The sequence below is a fragment of the Perognathus longimembris genome, chromosome 12 (assembly GCF_023159225.1).
Source record: "Perognathus longimembris pacificus isolate PPM17 chromosome 12, ASM2315922v1, whole genome shotgun sequence".
Classification (NCBI taxonomy): domain Eukaryota; kingdom Metazoa; phylum Chordata; class Mammalia; order Rodentia; family Heteromyidae; genus Perognathus; species Perognathus longimembris.
In genome coordinates this window covers 36,578,791-36,595,302 of record NC_063172.1, presented here as the reverse complement: position 1 = coordinate 36,595,302, position 16,512 = coordinate 36,578,791, and positions in this window count along the sequence as shown.

Genomic DNA, 16,512 nt, shown 5'->3' with positions numbered 1-16,512 from the left:
TGTAAAAACAATTTATATCATAGCCTTCAAAGCCCTGCCCTTTATGATAGTTCTGGTTACTTTAGAGGGATTAAAAAATTCTGTTTATTATTTTTCAAAAAATATTCTGGCAAGAAAGTTACGAAAATTTCATGTGTTTATTTAAAGATAGAAATGGAAACAAAGACAATTTAAAAATTAATTGCAAAGTTATCTCATTAAATCCTTTTAAAGATCTAAGGACAAAATAATTTCCTTTTTCCAAAAGTCAAATAAAGGCACATTTTGATTATAATTATGTTGTTAGTGTTTATTAAAAGAAGATACCACTACTAGAACCAAAATTAAACTTTCTGGAAAATGTTACTTCCTATTTCAAACAAAATGAAGCTTGAACACACTGTTCTTTTTTATGAGATGTTTCTATCCTGGACTTCATGAAACACAGAATGTGTTTTCTGCTTTGAAGAAGAAGGGGATGATTTGGTAGATGTTTGTGGATGCATCAGCTGCTCTTTGAAGGCCTCTGTAGTTTTGCACAGGGATACAACATTTTCTACAGTTTCTATTTTCTCTATTGTAGGTAAGGATGCGATGTAAGGTCTTGGATATTTAGCCTTTTCTTCTGAAATCTTTTCTTCCACTTTTTCATGATAAAAGGAAGCTTTCAAATGAGCATCCAAGTTGTACATTATAGTTGAAATGGCATAAAAATAGGTCATCCTCTCAGCATTTCAACTGACAATGTGTCAGCTTCATTTTTGCTTTAAGGAGAACTATAGGCAGCATCCTTCCTTGTAAAGACTGTCTTTCCTGTGTTTGCTCCCCTAGACAACTCACTTCCCTCAGTTTTATTTTTTAATTTTTATTTGTTTTATTTATTGTCAAAGTGAAGTACAGAGAACCCAGTTTCATACGTTAGGCATTGGGTACATTTCTTGTTCTGTTTGTTACCTCCTCCCTCACTCCCCCTTCCACCCTCCCCCTCCCTCAGTTTTAATTCTTAATCTTACAGACTCATCAGGTCTAAATCAAACAATTGTGCCAAAAATTATAATTATGCTACTTCCACAGATCTGTTTTAATTAGTAAGTTCTCTCATTCCTCACATTCCCTTACCCTTAATTCTACTCCACCACACTCAAGTTCATGGAGCCTTATGACTTTTCTCACTATTTGCCAACAATCAACTCTGTCAGGTATGTTTGACACGTGCACTCAGTGTTTGACATGGCTTCTTTTCTAGGCATCTAGGTCCTATGTCTGAATTTCCTTGTGTCTTAACTATCCTTCTGTCTGGATCTCCCTTGCTGATTCATCATTCCCTCTTGATCATACTTCTTATGCTAGAGATTTTCAATACACAATCTTTGGCCCTCTTGTTTTGTTTTGTTTTTCCGTCTTCTTTTTATTTTCCCTGGGACTTGGCTTGTACTCAGGTCCTGAGCAGTGTCCCTGGCTTCTTTTTGATCAAGGCTATCACTCTACCTCTTGAGCTGCAGTGCTACTTCTGGCTTTGTCTGTTTATATGGTGTTGAGGAATCGAACCCAGGGCTTTGTGCATCTTAGGCAAGCACTCTATCGCTAAGCCCCATTCCCAGCCCTTGTTTTATTTTTAATCAACATTCTCTTCTTCATTGTTTCTATCTTGTCTCAAGCTTAGCAACCTCATAGAGACCTTTCTCCTTGACTTTAGACTTATACATTCAGCTCCATTGGATATTGAATAGATACAGCTAACCAGGAAAACCACCAATGCCTTGCTCCTCCTATGCACCAAAGATTTAGAGCACCAACATCTACAATGTTCTCAGGAAAACCAACACATTTTCACTCCGTACATCCTGTTGGAAGAACATTCAAAACAGATTCTGATTTCATCCATTCACTTGTTCTGTTAGGAAAGTGGAAGAGAAAGGAAAAAGGAATAGACTGGAGTCATTCTCAATAGGTTAGGACTGTTTATTACCAGCAAGGGCACAGACCTTCCTTGCAAGTATGGAGGTTGTACAAGGAGGTACAAGGAGGTTGTACAAGGAGGTCTAAGCACTCACAGTCCTTCCTCACCGAGCTGTGACAGTAATTTCTCTAAGTATAACAATGATAACTAACGTCTGTCAAGTACATATTATGTACCAAGTCCTGTTCTGAGGTCTTTACCGACAGTTGTTCCTTTAAATCTAATGGGAATAATTTTTTTCTTTTTATCGATGAGGACACAAAGGGAAAAAGAAGATAAGAATTTGGACAAAGATATATGGTTAGTAATTGACTGAGTACCTTAAATCGATTAGTTGGATGCTTAAATGAGATGCTTTATTATTTTCATGTCATTCACCTTATTAAAATGTTCTTCAGGGGCTGGGAATATGGCTTAGTGGTAGAGTGCTTGCTTTGCATGCTTGAACCCCTGGGTTCGATTCCTCATCATCACATAAACAGAAAAATCTGGAAGTAGCTCTGTGGCTCAAGAGGTAGAGTGCTAACCTTGAGCAAAAGAAGCCAGAGAGTGCTCAGGCCCTGAGTTCAAGCTCTAGGGCTGGCAAAAGAAATGTTCTTCAGGCATTTCATTGCTACTGGACTAAATTCATCCGTTGCTATGGCTGCTAGGTGGTACACAACTAGCCTTGCCTATCTTTTTTGGTGTAATCTTACATCCCATTTCTTTCTCCTCTCCTCTCACTATATCCTTACCACACTGGCTTCTCATCTATTGCCTGCTCTTGTTTCAGGTCTCTAACTTAGCTGTTTTTTTCTCACAATGTACCTTGAATGTCAGATCTTTGCATGGCAGGTTACATTTGATGATGAATCTTACTGCAATTTTGCTTGCTTCCAAAATTTCTCTCCAAGTACTCTTCTTCCAGATATTCTCTTTGTAGCACAGGTAGCTCTGTGAATGCACATCTCTTACTTACCTGTATCTCTTTCTCTGGATTAGAGCCTGATTTCTTTAAGGCATTTCCATTTTATGTTTCTGTAATCCAGTGCTTTGAAGAGAGTGCACAAAATGATAAAGGCTCAGAGGACTGTTGAAGGTAAAGGGACATTGTATTCAGGAAATCCTTGTGTAAAGTATAAAGTTCTTCATACAAAGGAGATACTATTGTGTAAAGCTGGAAACATGACTAGTGCTCACACCTCTTATGCCCTGAAGGTAAGGATTTATAACTTAAAATTTAAAAACAAGGACTAATGTATGAAACTGTAATCTCTCTGTAATTCAGTTTGATAATAAAAAAAACTATTTAAAAAAAGAACCACAATGAGAAAGAAGAATAAGTAGCTGTCACATATAATTGAGTATTGAAACCAGAACTTTTATAAAAGGGGTTATATCAAATCAAGGAACTGTGATGTGAAATCCCTGGAAAGAAGCAGTGTTCTGCTATCTCTAGGGTGTGTACCCACACACACCTTATAAACATTTTATATTTTATCTGTTTAGGAATGTGCTTTCTAACTAGAGAGTATGATGTGTCTGGAAAAGGTTATTGTAGCTAATTAGTTTCCAGGGCCCCTGCTACATAGTCAGTAGGAATATTTTTACAGTTCTACTTTATGAGTTCCTGGGGTTATAAACATCTCCACAGATTTCAGAGCTCTACTCTGGGGCAATTAGCAACTGGCTGGGAGAGGCGCTGTAAGTAGTGACTACACTGACAAATTTGATTACACAGAAACTTGGTGTTTCTGGTGACTATTTTTGAGAACCAGTGAATTACTGTAGTCTCAAAGGCATGGATTCACCTAGGGCTCAGAGATCCCAATTTTAGATAAAACTTAAGAATCACATGCATTTTCTGTTTCAGCATTCCAATAATTTTTCACTATTATACTTCAGATTTTTTTTTTTTTGCTTTTACTTTAGATGCTCAGATTTGGCATCACATCCTAACTGCAAACTGAGCTGGGATGGCCATGTGCTTAGAGATGGACAGAGACAATATTTCAGGGGAGTGCTTGAGAGAAAAATGGCTTATTCTAGGAGAAGGTTGACAGAGGATAGGTAATGTGTTTTCAGTGCCCAAGAATATATTTGTAAGGGAATATTTCTCCTTTCCTTTCCTTCAGAACCCTTTTAATAATAAAGATCTAAGTCAGGGATTCCTGGGTACATTGTCTAGAGATAGTTGCCCTGGTTAGCTACAAGCCTTGGTTGACCTCTGGCCACTATGGTTACCTGAAGATCTGGGTTCCCAGATAGTCTTAAACAGAGACCACTGTTTTATTGTGGCTTTATGTGATGTGCTCTGTATACCTAGTGAAACTAAGTCATGTAGAAACCAGATCTCCTGTTCCTGTAGTCTTTGTTTCCTTAGTTAACTTAGTGATTTTTCATATTAATCTCTGAAAAACATTGTAGCAGTATTAAGTTTGATGGATGCCAGTTTGCGAGTGTGAAGTAACCCTTGTACTCTTTGGAGCCCATTTCCTCTTGGATGTGTGTCTTCATATCCAGGATCCAAGTCCTATAGGCATAGCAGTCTATGGAGACATGAAATCGATAGCACAAGGCAGGGAGAACTTTCATATGACAAAGGCAGTTGTCAGTATCTTTGGGAAAGTTCTTACCTTCTGCAGTCTGAGCTTCCACATTCTTTTCATAAGTAGAGCTGATCATAGTAGACTTATTGCCTAAGAGTGGAGTTAAGCTGAAGTGAAAGCATAGACTTCTGGAGGAAAATGTGTGTGTGTTTATGTGTGTGTCTGTTATTATGTGCCTGTGTACATTCACATGCATGTGTGAATGCCTGTATTTTTGGGGTTTTTTTTGTCTTTGTTTTTGTAATACTAGTGAACTCAGGACTTCAAGTTTGCTCTACCTCAAAGTATTACCCAGTTTTTTTTCTTTTAGTTTGTTTTTCAGATAAGGTCTCACTCTTACTTTGTTAAGGCTGTCTTAGGAGTATGATCATTTTGTCTTTCCCTCCAAAAGAGCTGATAGTACAAATATGTGCTACCATGGCCAGCTCTACCCATGTTCTCAGCATTCAAAAGAGCTAGCTACTGGGGTATTCGTAGGGCTCTTGTGTGCTCCAGAGTTTGCTTGATCTTCATTTATAAATTATGCTTTGACATTACAAATAAGGGACTGAGACAATTATAGGCATGTATTATTAAAGTCAGTATAGTTTTCCTAGTTCCAATGTGATTCTGACTTTTTCCATCAATTAGAGCATCTGTGTTTCTTTTCCACTCTTTATCCCTGTCATACCCATAATTCCAGTAATAACATCTGTAAGCTGCTTCTGTGTTTAAGTCAGAAAATGAGAACTTCTCATTTTCAGGCTCTGTGTCCCAGTTTATTAGATCCCCATCTGTCCCTCCCTGTTATGGCCTCTTCAGTGAATAGAAAGGTTTCCTATTGGAATCTGCCACAGTTTTGTTGTTGTTGTTGTTGGGTTGTAGGATCTAGTGCTAAGTCTGTACTGGTATATGTCTCAGGCTGTGAATTTATTTAGAGAACTAACTCCCTGACGTAGGGAAGGTAGTAAAGAAAGGATTGGAAGACTATGCGGACATCTCCAAAAAATGAATTATATTAATATCAGTGTATTCATTGGGTGCCTTGTATATGCCAGGCCTTGTATAAGCCTAGAGAAAAATTATTGAATTCACTAGGTGAGTGCTCTATTAATTGAGTTCCAACTTAGTTCATTATTGCTTTGATTATTTTTCGTTATTACCCAGGACCATTCTCAGGTCATGGTCTTCTTATCTAAGCCTACTGTGTAGCTAGAAAAATAGGGATACATCTCCATACTCAGCTTATTTTGTTGCTATGGAAGTCTGACTAATTTTTCCTGGGCTGTCCTTGAACCTCAGTCTTCCTGATTTTTGCGTCCAAAATACCTGGGATTACAGAGTGACCCATATAGTTATCTTTAGGATGAATAGTTGTTAGCACTCCTATATTTTGTGAATGCCTGTTCACCAGAATCAAAGCCACACCAAAGAGATCACCATAAGCATTAAAGTTATCCAGTGAAATCAGGATTTGCTATACAACCTTGTGGGCTCTGGAACTCAAAAAGCAATTTCATTTTCAGAACTAATTTAAATAACCTGATTTTGGGTCTTGCCACTTGCTTTCTGGTAGGAGATGGGATGTTAGAAGCAGGTTTTTAAAATTTTATTTTATATAGATTTGCCCAAGTTCAGGAAACAAAGAATGGGAAAGCACATGACTTCATCAATTTGCAGCAATATGCCTGATAATTCAGGATAGAATTTGCTTATAAAATACAAGTGAAGTGGAAATACAGACCCTGATTAGTCCTGCTCAGGATTTTTCCCCCCATACAACTAAAAAAAATATTTCAGAGCAGAGTGGTTACAATGGAGGCACACATAGAACTGGGTCCATCTGTCTGCACCACAAATAGAAAGCTTGTCACAATGGAGACAATATTAGTTAATCTTTGCCCAGAAAACATGAAGTGTTAAGCTTTGGTAGCTTGCCTTCAAAAGTCAAGTGATGCCTAGCTGCGGCAGAGCCAGAAAATCATATTAACAAAAATTATGCCACCATGAAACACAGCCTGTAAAGACCTGGCTAGTTCAATTCTCCTTGGCTCTGTTGGTCACTTACATAACCTCAAGTCTAGGCAGAATTGTAAAGTGGTGGAATGAAATTAGTGTACTGGCCTTTTTTTAGATACCCCCTCCTTCTTCCAATGATAGACCAGTGGAGTGACAGCTCCAGATTTGGCAGTATGGTCAATGGGAACAAGGAGGCGTTAGAAAACCAAGATAGAATCAGCACCTACTCCTTAGCTATGTGTCCTACTGCTACAGTAGGCTGGAATATGCAAGGAAAAGAGCAACTGCAAAGAAATGTTCTTTTTTTTTTTTCGAATGGGATCTTCCATGGCTATCCTCAGACTTGCAGTTTCACCTTATTTCAAGAACTTGATCCATTCTAAAGATAGACCTGTAGATGGAGAGACTGGATGCTTCATTATTTACACCCTTCACGTTGCAATTGGGTGTGGAGTGGACTAGACTAGATAGCACTTGATAATGTCTTCAATTCTGATTTGGAGGAGGAAGATTGTTCTCAGGTAAACCTCAGAGGTGTGCTCGACTTATGGTACTGGCCTGTAGCTTTGCATTTCATTTAGGGATGGTGAGAGCATTTGTGGCAAAGATACTGGCAAATCCTACAAATTTGAGATGATTCTCCCATAGGAGAGTAGATTTAACCACATGCTACTAGGTACTGTTAAATATGTTGGAACGTTTGAGAAATCTTGCTTAAGGAGATAAGGTGACATTTTGTTTATGTAGTTCCTGAGTTTTGCCCCATAAGCAGCAGAGAATGTAGTATTTCCTCTCATTGACAGGCTCCCTGACACTGTAAACCATCAGAGGAGATTTGGACAAAAGGCTGGCATCATATGTGGGACTTATTAATGCAGTTATACTTCTTAAATCCTAATAATTGCTTACAGGTGCTTCTTCAGATTTGGAGGTAAGAGCCTTGTTTTGGACATGCGCTTGTACCAAACAGATTTCATAGAAGGTGGGAGTTAGAAGCCATTTTACTTGTAATCAGGGTATTTTGTATAAAAGAAACAACATATATAGAGAGAAAAAGGTATACAGAATTAAGAAAATATTTCTTACTGTTCAGTTTAGTTATCTTCAAACATTTTCTTGATGGGGTTTTGACATGTTCTTGGTAAATCATTCTAGTGTCTCTGCTTCATTCTAAGTGTATCCTGACTTTGATTCATCCTGAGAACTAGGAAGAATTCTGTTATAAATGACTAGTTTAGGAAAGCAGGGATGTTAGCAAGGGGACAAGAAGAAGTGATCTCACTCCATGTCAAGTCAAATTGTGAAGTCGGTAAAATGTTTATGTCTTTTGATTTCTCTCTCAGAAATTATTTCTTTTTTCTGGGATTTCCTCAACTTAAAAACACCTATCATCTTCATTGCTCTCTTGGAGTAGCCTAGTTCTTCCCCAAATATTTCACTGTATTTGGTATGTCACAATTCGATGCAACCTATGTTAAGTATTCTGCATGTCAGAATTGCCCTAGGCCCGATTTCACCCTGAAAAAAAAAAGCATGCTTCTAGAGAGTTTGACTTTGTGGAGTGTTCCCTTCTCATTCTAAAGGAGGTCAAAACGGGCACATGGAATTCTATTGATATAAGCAAGTTTCACAAGGGCGCCAGGTTGAGAAGTAGGGGAGAGGTAGTGAATATTCGTTATACAAAGAGTTTGCATTCATCGAACATCTACAGATTATTGTTTTTCCCAAGGGCATTGCCTATATTAAACTCACTTCATCCTGTAACAGTCCTAGTTACAGTAATAATGCTATTGTAGTGATATACCTTTTGAAATATAGTGAGGATCAGTTTTCAAACACAATAAGTACTAGAGGCAATTTTGCATGTAATAAGTGTTGTCAAAATTACCACTTTGTTGTATAAAAAGTGATTGTATTCATCTCTTTATGTATATATAGAGAGAGAGATGAACAAACCACAGTCTTTCATTGTGCTAGCTTTCTTGCAAAATTGTAAAGAAATAGCGTATTCTTTCAAACATTTCAAAAATACAAATGCATTTTGAAAAATTACATTTAAACATAATACAGATTGATGAAAGAACACATAAGGGATTTCTCGTTGGAGACAGGAATCTTATATGATGAATAATAATTTTATTAATTCTATATGCTTTACCTACTTCTAAATGGATTTTCCTCAGGGGATTTTTTTCACTTAAAAAAATTTAACTTATTGATTTATTGTTAACGTGATGTACAGAGGGGTTACAGTTTCATGTGTAAGGCTGTGAGTACATTTCTTATCAAGCTTGTTATCTCCTCCCTCATTTTTCTCCCACCTTCCCTCTTCCCCAATTCCCTCCCCTCCCAGTGTTGTACAGTTGGTTTATAGGATAGTGCCTTCTAAGTATTGCTGTTGCATTGGTTTTTCTTTTTAAAGATGTAGGATACAAAATATCTTTGAAAAGCTCAGTGTTTTTTTGACTAGGGGTTGACAATCCATTTATTTTACTCTCTTTACACTGTCGCTCACATCTACAACTATACCTGGAACAATAGATCAATGCTGGAGAAAAAAAAATGCCACTTGCCACCACAATTGCTAAGACCCTAAATGAACTCTATTACTCAGCAAGTGCAGTGCATTTCCTGGGCTCATTCATTCTGCTTAGTCCTGTCACCTGTTTCATCCTTTTCCTACTCTGTTCAAGCTTTCATGACTTGCATTTTCAGTTGCAGTACATGATCTTCTTTTCTGCTTTTCAGAGAAAATAGAAGCAGATGAGAATTTTCATATGCTCTCAACTCTGCCTAACCTTCTGCATAAGTCCCAAATGCAGGTGGAACTTTCTCTCCCTGTATGATTAGTTTGCTCCTGACAAGAGGGAACATTCACACTAGTACCCCCAGTTCTAGCTCTTCATTCATTACTAATCTTTCCTGCTCTCATAGGTTAATGGCCTTATTTATTTTGTCTTAAAAACATTAACTTTTTTTCCTTTCAACTATTTATATCCTCCTTTGTAGAGCAAAAGTCACCAGAGGAGTTATCTATTCACATTTTCTCCAAATGTACACAGTATATTCCTTCTAGTCAGTGTTTTGCATTTCTGCCTTTACTGAAACTACTCTGATCAAAGATAAAATTGTTTTTGATCACCATCTTTCTGACATCAATCATGAATTCATTTATTTGATTATCTAATTAGCCCCCTACTATGTTCTAGTACCTGTTATTTTCTGGGCTGCTGTAGAAACATGCTCATGTTTTATTTTTTAAGCATGTATTAATTGCATAATGTAATGGTTTTCAGAATGACAGTTCCACACATGAATATAAGGTACTTTGATGACATCGACCTCCTTCTATTGGTTTTCCTTAAACTCATTTCCATACCTCTTTACTTTTATTTCCCCTTCCTTTTATATCTCCCCTTCTCCCCTCCCCCTGCCCCCCAGTCCCCGGAAATCCAGTATATGAGAGAAACCTGTGTAATTGTCTTTGTGAGGCTGGTTTATTTCATTTAACGTTATAATCATGAGTCCTAATTATTTTCTTGAAAATCTATTAATATATGGCTAACTAGAATGGGAATCTACAATGAATTCTTTGTATCTGCTTATCCATCGATGGTTACTTGAACCGATTTCATAACTTTGTAATAGTATAGTGATAAACATGTTGTAATCTTTTATTTTTTAACATACATCCAGAAGAGGGATAGATGGATAATATGAGAATTCTCTTTTTCAAGTTTCTTTAAAAATATTGTAAAGGTGATGTACAGAAGGGGTTACAGCTATATAAATAAGGTAATGAGTACATTTCTTTTTGAGCAGTGTCACCCCTCCCTCATTTGCTCCTAGTATTTTCCCTCTCAACCACCCACACTGATTTCAATGATGGTTAGGCTAATTTACACTCCTATCAACAGTACATACGATTTCTTTTTCCCCCCCATTTTCACTAAAATAATTTTTTTATGATAGCCATTTTTACTGGGATAAGATAGAATTTCAGTATGGTTTTTATTTGCATTGCTGATGGATAAAATATCAGATATGTTGATAGTTATTGGTATTGATATTTACAATATATTTATGTACTTATTCATCATTTGTAGTACTATATTTGATGTGTCTGTTCAGTCTATTTGCTCATTTTTGGAGTTGTTTGTTAACTTGGTTTTTAGTCTTTAATTTTTTTTTTGTTATAAATCTGATGTATAGAGGGGTCATAGTTACGTAAGTCAGGTAAAGAGTACATTTCTTTTTGGACAATGTTACCCCTTCCCTTGCTATTTTCCGGTTTTCCCCTCCCATTTCCACCCTCAAGTTGTATAGTTCATTTTCAACACAGTATCTAGTTAGTACCACTGCTGCTTTTGTTCACTCTTTGTCACACCATTTCTATGCACTTCACTACCCTCTCAAACAGGTAAGTGAAAAAACAGAAATAGCAACAAAGAAAAAACTATTTTTAAGTGTTTTTGAATTCTGATATTAATTTCCTGTCAGATGAATAGCTTGTAAAGATTTTCTCCCATTATGGAGGTTGTTACTTTATTTTTCTTCTGTTTTGCAGAGCTTTGTGATTGAATATAGTCCCATTTGTCAATTCTTACTGTTATTTCCTTAGCTTTGGGTTTCTATTTAGAAAGTCCTTAACTCTGCCTGTATCTTGAAGTGTTTCCCTTTTTTTCCTCTAGTGGTTTCAAAGCCTAAAGTCTTACATGAAGATCTTTGATCCATTTTGAGTTGATTTTTGCACAGGGTGAAAAATAGGGATCACAGTTTTAATCTTCTACCATGTTGATATCCAGTTTATCCATCACAATTCTTAAGTGGCTCTCTGTTTTTTTCAGTGTATGTTTTTGGCACCACAATCAAGAATTGAAATGTTGTAGCTATGTGGTCTTATTTCTACCTTTTGTATTCTATTTCAGTGGCTGATGTATCTGCTTTTGTATCAGTGCCATGATATTTTTATTTTTGTCTCTCTATAGTATAATCTGAAATAAGAATTTTTTTAATGCTTTTTCCATTGTTGTTTTTGCTCAGGATTGATTCCACTCTTGGTCTTTTGTAGTTAAATAAATTCTAGGATTGCCTTTATATTGCTGTGAAAAGTATCATTGGATGTTTGATTTGGATTGCATTGGATCAGAAGATCAATTTGGAAACATGGCCCTTTGAACATATGAATACTGCCATTCCATGAACATGGAAAGTCTTTTCATCATCTAGTGTCTTTTAAAATTTCTATTTTGAGAGCTGGGATATAGCTCAGTGGCAAAGCACTTGCCTAGCAAGTGCAACATCCTGGATTCGATCCCCAGTACCAAAAAAGAAAAGACAAAAAAATACAGTTAAAAAAAGAACCCAACCAAAAAAAAATTTCTGTTTTAAGTGCTTTATAAGTTTCATTAACATCTTTGCTTGCATTTTTTGCCTAGCTATTTTATTGCTATTAACAGACTTTTATGAGTAAGAATGTGTCATTAGTTCCTATCCATCCCAATGCCACTTGTCCCGTCAACTTTTCTACTATGTATTGTAATATTGGCTTAGTGGTCATGAATTGTTTTGATCTCTGATTATCTGAAAGATCTTTATTTTTCCATCAAGCTTCAAACCATAACCTGCTGGATATAATGATTTTTGTTGAAAGTAACTTACTTGTAGCACTTGAACTACAAGAGTCACTGCTATCCTGGCTCTCAGACTATCTGGTAAGATGTCTGATGTAATTCTGATAGGCTTGCCTTTGTGAGTAACACGGTGATTCTGCTTTTGTGGCTAGTTACCTGTTCATTACTTCTTTCCTTCCCTTCCTCTTGCCCTCCCTCCCTCCCTCCCTCCCTCCCTCCCTCCCTCCTTCCCTCCCTCCCTCCCTCCCTCCCTCCCTCCCTTCCTTCCTTCCTTCCTTCCTTCCTTCCTTCCTTCCTTCCTTCCTTCCTTCCTTCCTTCCTTCCTTCCTTCCTTCCTTCCTTCCTTCCTCTCTCTCTTTCTTTTCTTTCTTTCTTTCTTTCTTTCTTTCTTTTCTTTTCTTTCTTTCTTTCTTTCTTTCTTTCTTTCTTTCTTTCTTTCTTTCTTTCTCTTTCTCTCTCTCATTCCTTCTTTCTTTCTCCCCCCTCTCTCTTCCTTTCATTATTTCTTTTGTCCTTCCTTTCCTTCCTTCCATCTTTTTATCTTTTCTTTCTCCTCTTCCCTTCCCCTTTTCCTTCTTTTCTTCTTAGCTTTTCATTTTTGCTTATCTTTATTCAAGATCTCTACTTTTTCATTCAAGTCTTGCATACCTTAATTATCCATATGTTTATTTGGACTTCATTTGACGTCATTGGCTATTTTAAAATGAATGCTTTGGCAATTCAACCATTTTAATGTATTTGAATTTAGTTGTGGAAGACTTGTAAACTTGAATGTATCATTTTGTGTTTTCATATTTCTTGTTTTTTTTTAACGTTATAATTTGCATATCTGTTGGGCTGGATACCTCTTAGTGACTGCCAGTGTCCTCTATATTCAGGCCCATCCACATGTTGAGAGTTGGAACCTCTCTCAAGCTGCACTGGCCGGCTGAGCCTGAAGTCCACTTGGATTGATGCTCCTTACTCCAAAGTGCTCTCACAGTGCATGTGTGGATGTGGCAAACAGCAGCTGATTTACTACAAATATCTCTGAGGGCTCAAAACCTGTAGAAAACAATCAGACCCAAGTTATCTGTGTTTGTAGGGTGACACAGGAGAACCAAGTAATCTCATATGCACTGGGCACAAGGTGTTTCTTCAAACCTTGCTTGAACTCAGTAGGTGGTCTCACCTTCACAGTGATTGGGCTGATGTTTCCAAATATAAATATCCAGTACTACTCATTGCAGAGCTGCCTACACTTCCCTCTGTGCGGACTTGTGTCTGTTAATAACGCATCCAAGTCCTATTCAGTTTCCTGAGCTTTCTTCTCAAAATTATTGGTCACCTAGCCAATTGGTTGGGGCTTGGAGATATAAAAATAAGGATTTCTTATATCTCTAGATGAAAAGTTTGACTGTTAGACCTTTCTTATGATGATTAACTACCATGGCAACAGAGAAGAAGCTAGGCAGTACAGGGGATCTTCTACTCCTGCTTGCTGCATGGATCACAGATCTCCCAACTTAAATTGTATTTTTTGCAGAATGATAGATTTTGAACCTTGCAACCTTGCAGAACTCAGAGTTTCTCTTTTCTTTAATGCCCAACTCAGTGACACTCTCCCCATTCTCTTACCACCTTTTCTTAGGGCCTGATTGTTAGCATCCCTTTCACAAATCAAAAACTTAATGTTTCTGGATTTCACTTGTTCTCTATGGTATATTGCACTCTTGTGCCTTTCCATACTGCTAATTTCTCTTTGTAGCCATGAACCTGATTATTCATTTCATACTCAGACACAGGAGAGATCTGAGTGTTTGTAACCTGCCACATTTCCATTCCCCCCACCACCACCCCAGTTCACTATCATCCCATGCCCCTCCTTATTTGGCTTCTACTTTTCAGTCTGCCCACCCTCCATCTTCTATGTAACTTGATTATCAAGGGCCTTTAAGACTTAGTTTGTAAATTTCTCTCTCTTTTTCAGTCTATACCATGTATCAATCCATCTTGGACTTCTGAAATATATTCTTCTGAAATAAAGTCTATTATCTATTTGACATAGTCACTTGGATACATAGTAAATATTTAGATTTAACATTATGATACTAGTATTCCTGGTATCTCCAGACTGCCAGTTTGCTCTGTCAACAGTATTTCCACCTCAGTTAATGGCAACATCATTTTCCAAGTTGTTTACACTAAAAACTTGGCACCATTCTTGACTCTTTATCTGACAACTAACATGGCTATTAGCCAGTGATGTAAACACTATCTTGAATGTGCATCTAAAATTTGATTACTTCACCTTCCCTGGATCTCCCAATCTAAAACATATTTTACTTAGATGATGCAGTTATCTTTTAACATGTCACCTTGCTGGCTGTCTGGTGTCTTTAGGCTTATTCTCACCAGAATAGCGAGAATGATTCTGCTTAAACATGAATTAGATTACATCCATTTTCTGTCAAAAAATTCCTAGTGGCTTTCAAACTCCTCAAGTAGAGAGAAATATTCTTAAGGTCATCTTCACAGATCTCTGCTATCTGGTCCATATTAGCTTTTGCATTTCCACTAACCACATTTCTTCATGGGTCACTAATCTGTTGAAATCTTTAATATAATTTTACTTTCTTGACCATTCATTTAATGACATTGCTAATCTCTACCCCTTGAAACTTCCTGCATGCAAAAGTTTAATTATTTAATTTATTGTATTACTCCCTGACTATCATGTAAGCCTTACAGAGATTTTTAAATTGCAATTTCTTTTTCTCACCTCTATATTATTTCTGTTATCCTAGAAAAGTCTATGGCACAGAATATGCTATCTATGATTGTGGGTGGAATGAATGAATGAACAAATGAACCAAAAATCCAAGTATGCCAGTTAGATAGATAGCCCTATTCAAGACTTGTTTAATAATGGATAAATTGCACAAAGTACAAGATGAATGCAGTTGAGAAAATTATACTATTAGGAAACAAAAGTAGATCCATAAAATGAAGTAAAAGTTTAGACTAAATTATTTGCCATGAACTTCAATAGAAATAGAGTACATCAGAGATTTGCTCTAATGTATCAGTGAAACAATATGAGAAGAAAAACTGGGTGGTGTTACAGTTTACAGATAAAAGATTAAGGCATAACTTCTCACACAAAGCCAAACTATTCAGAACCAATTTTTCCTATGATTTCTAAATAGGAAAGAACATAGTAGGATGTAATGAAACTTCTTTGTCAACTTAGCGCATCCCACAACCAGTTAATATCATGGTTTCATGACATAATTATGTATTAAGTTTGAGAAAATCTAATATAGTATCTAGGTAATCAGTGCTCTGTCATCGTGGCTTGGCTAAACATACTTAAAGAACATAGAAGAGTATGCTTCAAAAATTTCCAAGAATTCTGAATCTGAAATTTTGAATAGAAAATTTCTGTGACATTTTGGTATATGCACTGTCATTGTGATACCTCTTGGACACAGAACTTGAGGGCAGAGGGGTTAACAGGGCAGCAGTGGAGCTCACTGGACACTATGGTGAAAGTGAACTACACAACTTGTGGGTGGAGACAGGAGGCAGGTACCAGGAGAATATAAGGGAAGGGATGACACTGTTTGAAAGGAAATGTACTGGGTCATGTGACTGTAATACCTCTGCATATCACCTTTACAATAATAAAAAATATTTTTTAGAGATCAAAGAAATTTCCAAGAATTCTTCTGTTACATGTTAACTTTACAAATATTTACTATCTACTATTAACCATTACATGTCTTTATATTATGGTATATGTATGTATATATTTCTTATGTGCAAGTGTCACATAAAATACTGATTCTATCAGTCAAATTTTGAGAGCAATTATGAGTTTGAATTGTGTTTCTACTCTAGACCTTAGAATGCAACTCTTGATACAATATTTCTGTGAGTTTAATAATCATTAGGATGTAGATATTATTGTGTCTTAGACTTAAGAAGGTCTGAATTTGAAATTTAATTGTACCACTTATCACAGAATTGGGCACAGTTTAAAACTATATTTCAGTTTCATCTTCTAAAAAAATGAGCACACTACCAAAACACATATATGTGCTTTGGGAAAGTTAAACAGGGTATTTATTTATTTATTTATTTATTTATTTTTGTCTGTTTTAGTTCTGTTTCATCATTTTTTTAAATTAAATTTTATTGACAAGGTGATGTGCAAAGGGGGTACAGTTACATAATAAGGTAGTGAGTATGTTTCTTGTCATATTTGTTACACCCTTATTTTTCTTTCTCTTCCCTAGTTCAGGTAAGCATATATATAATATCCAGTGTACCAAAATCATGTACAGTAACCACATAGGGTATGTCAAAGGAA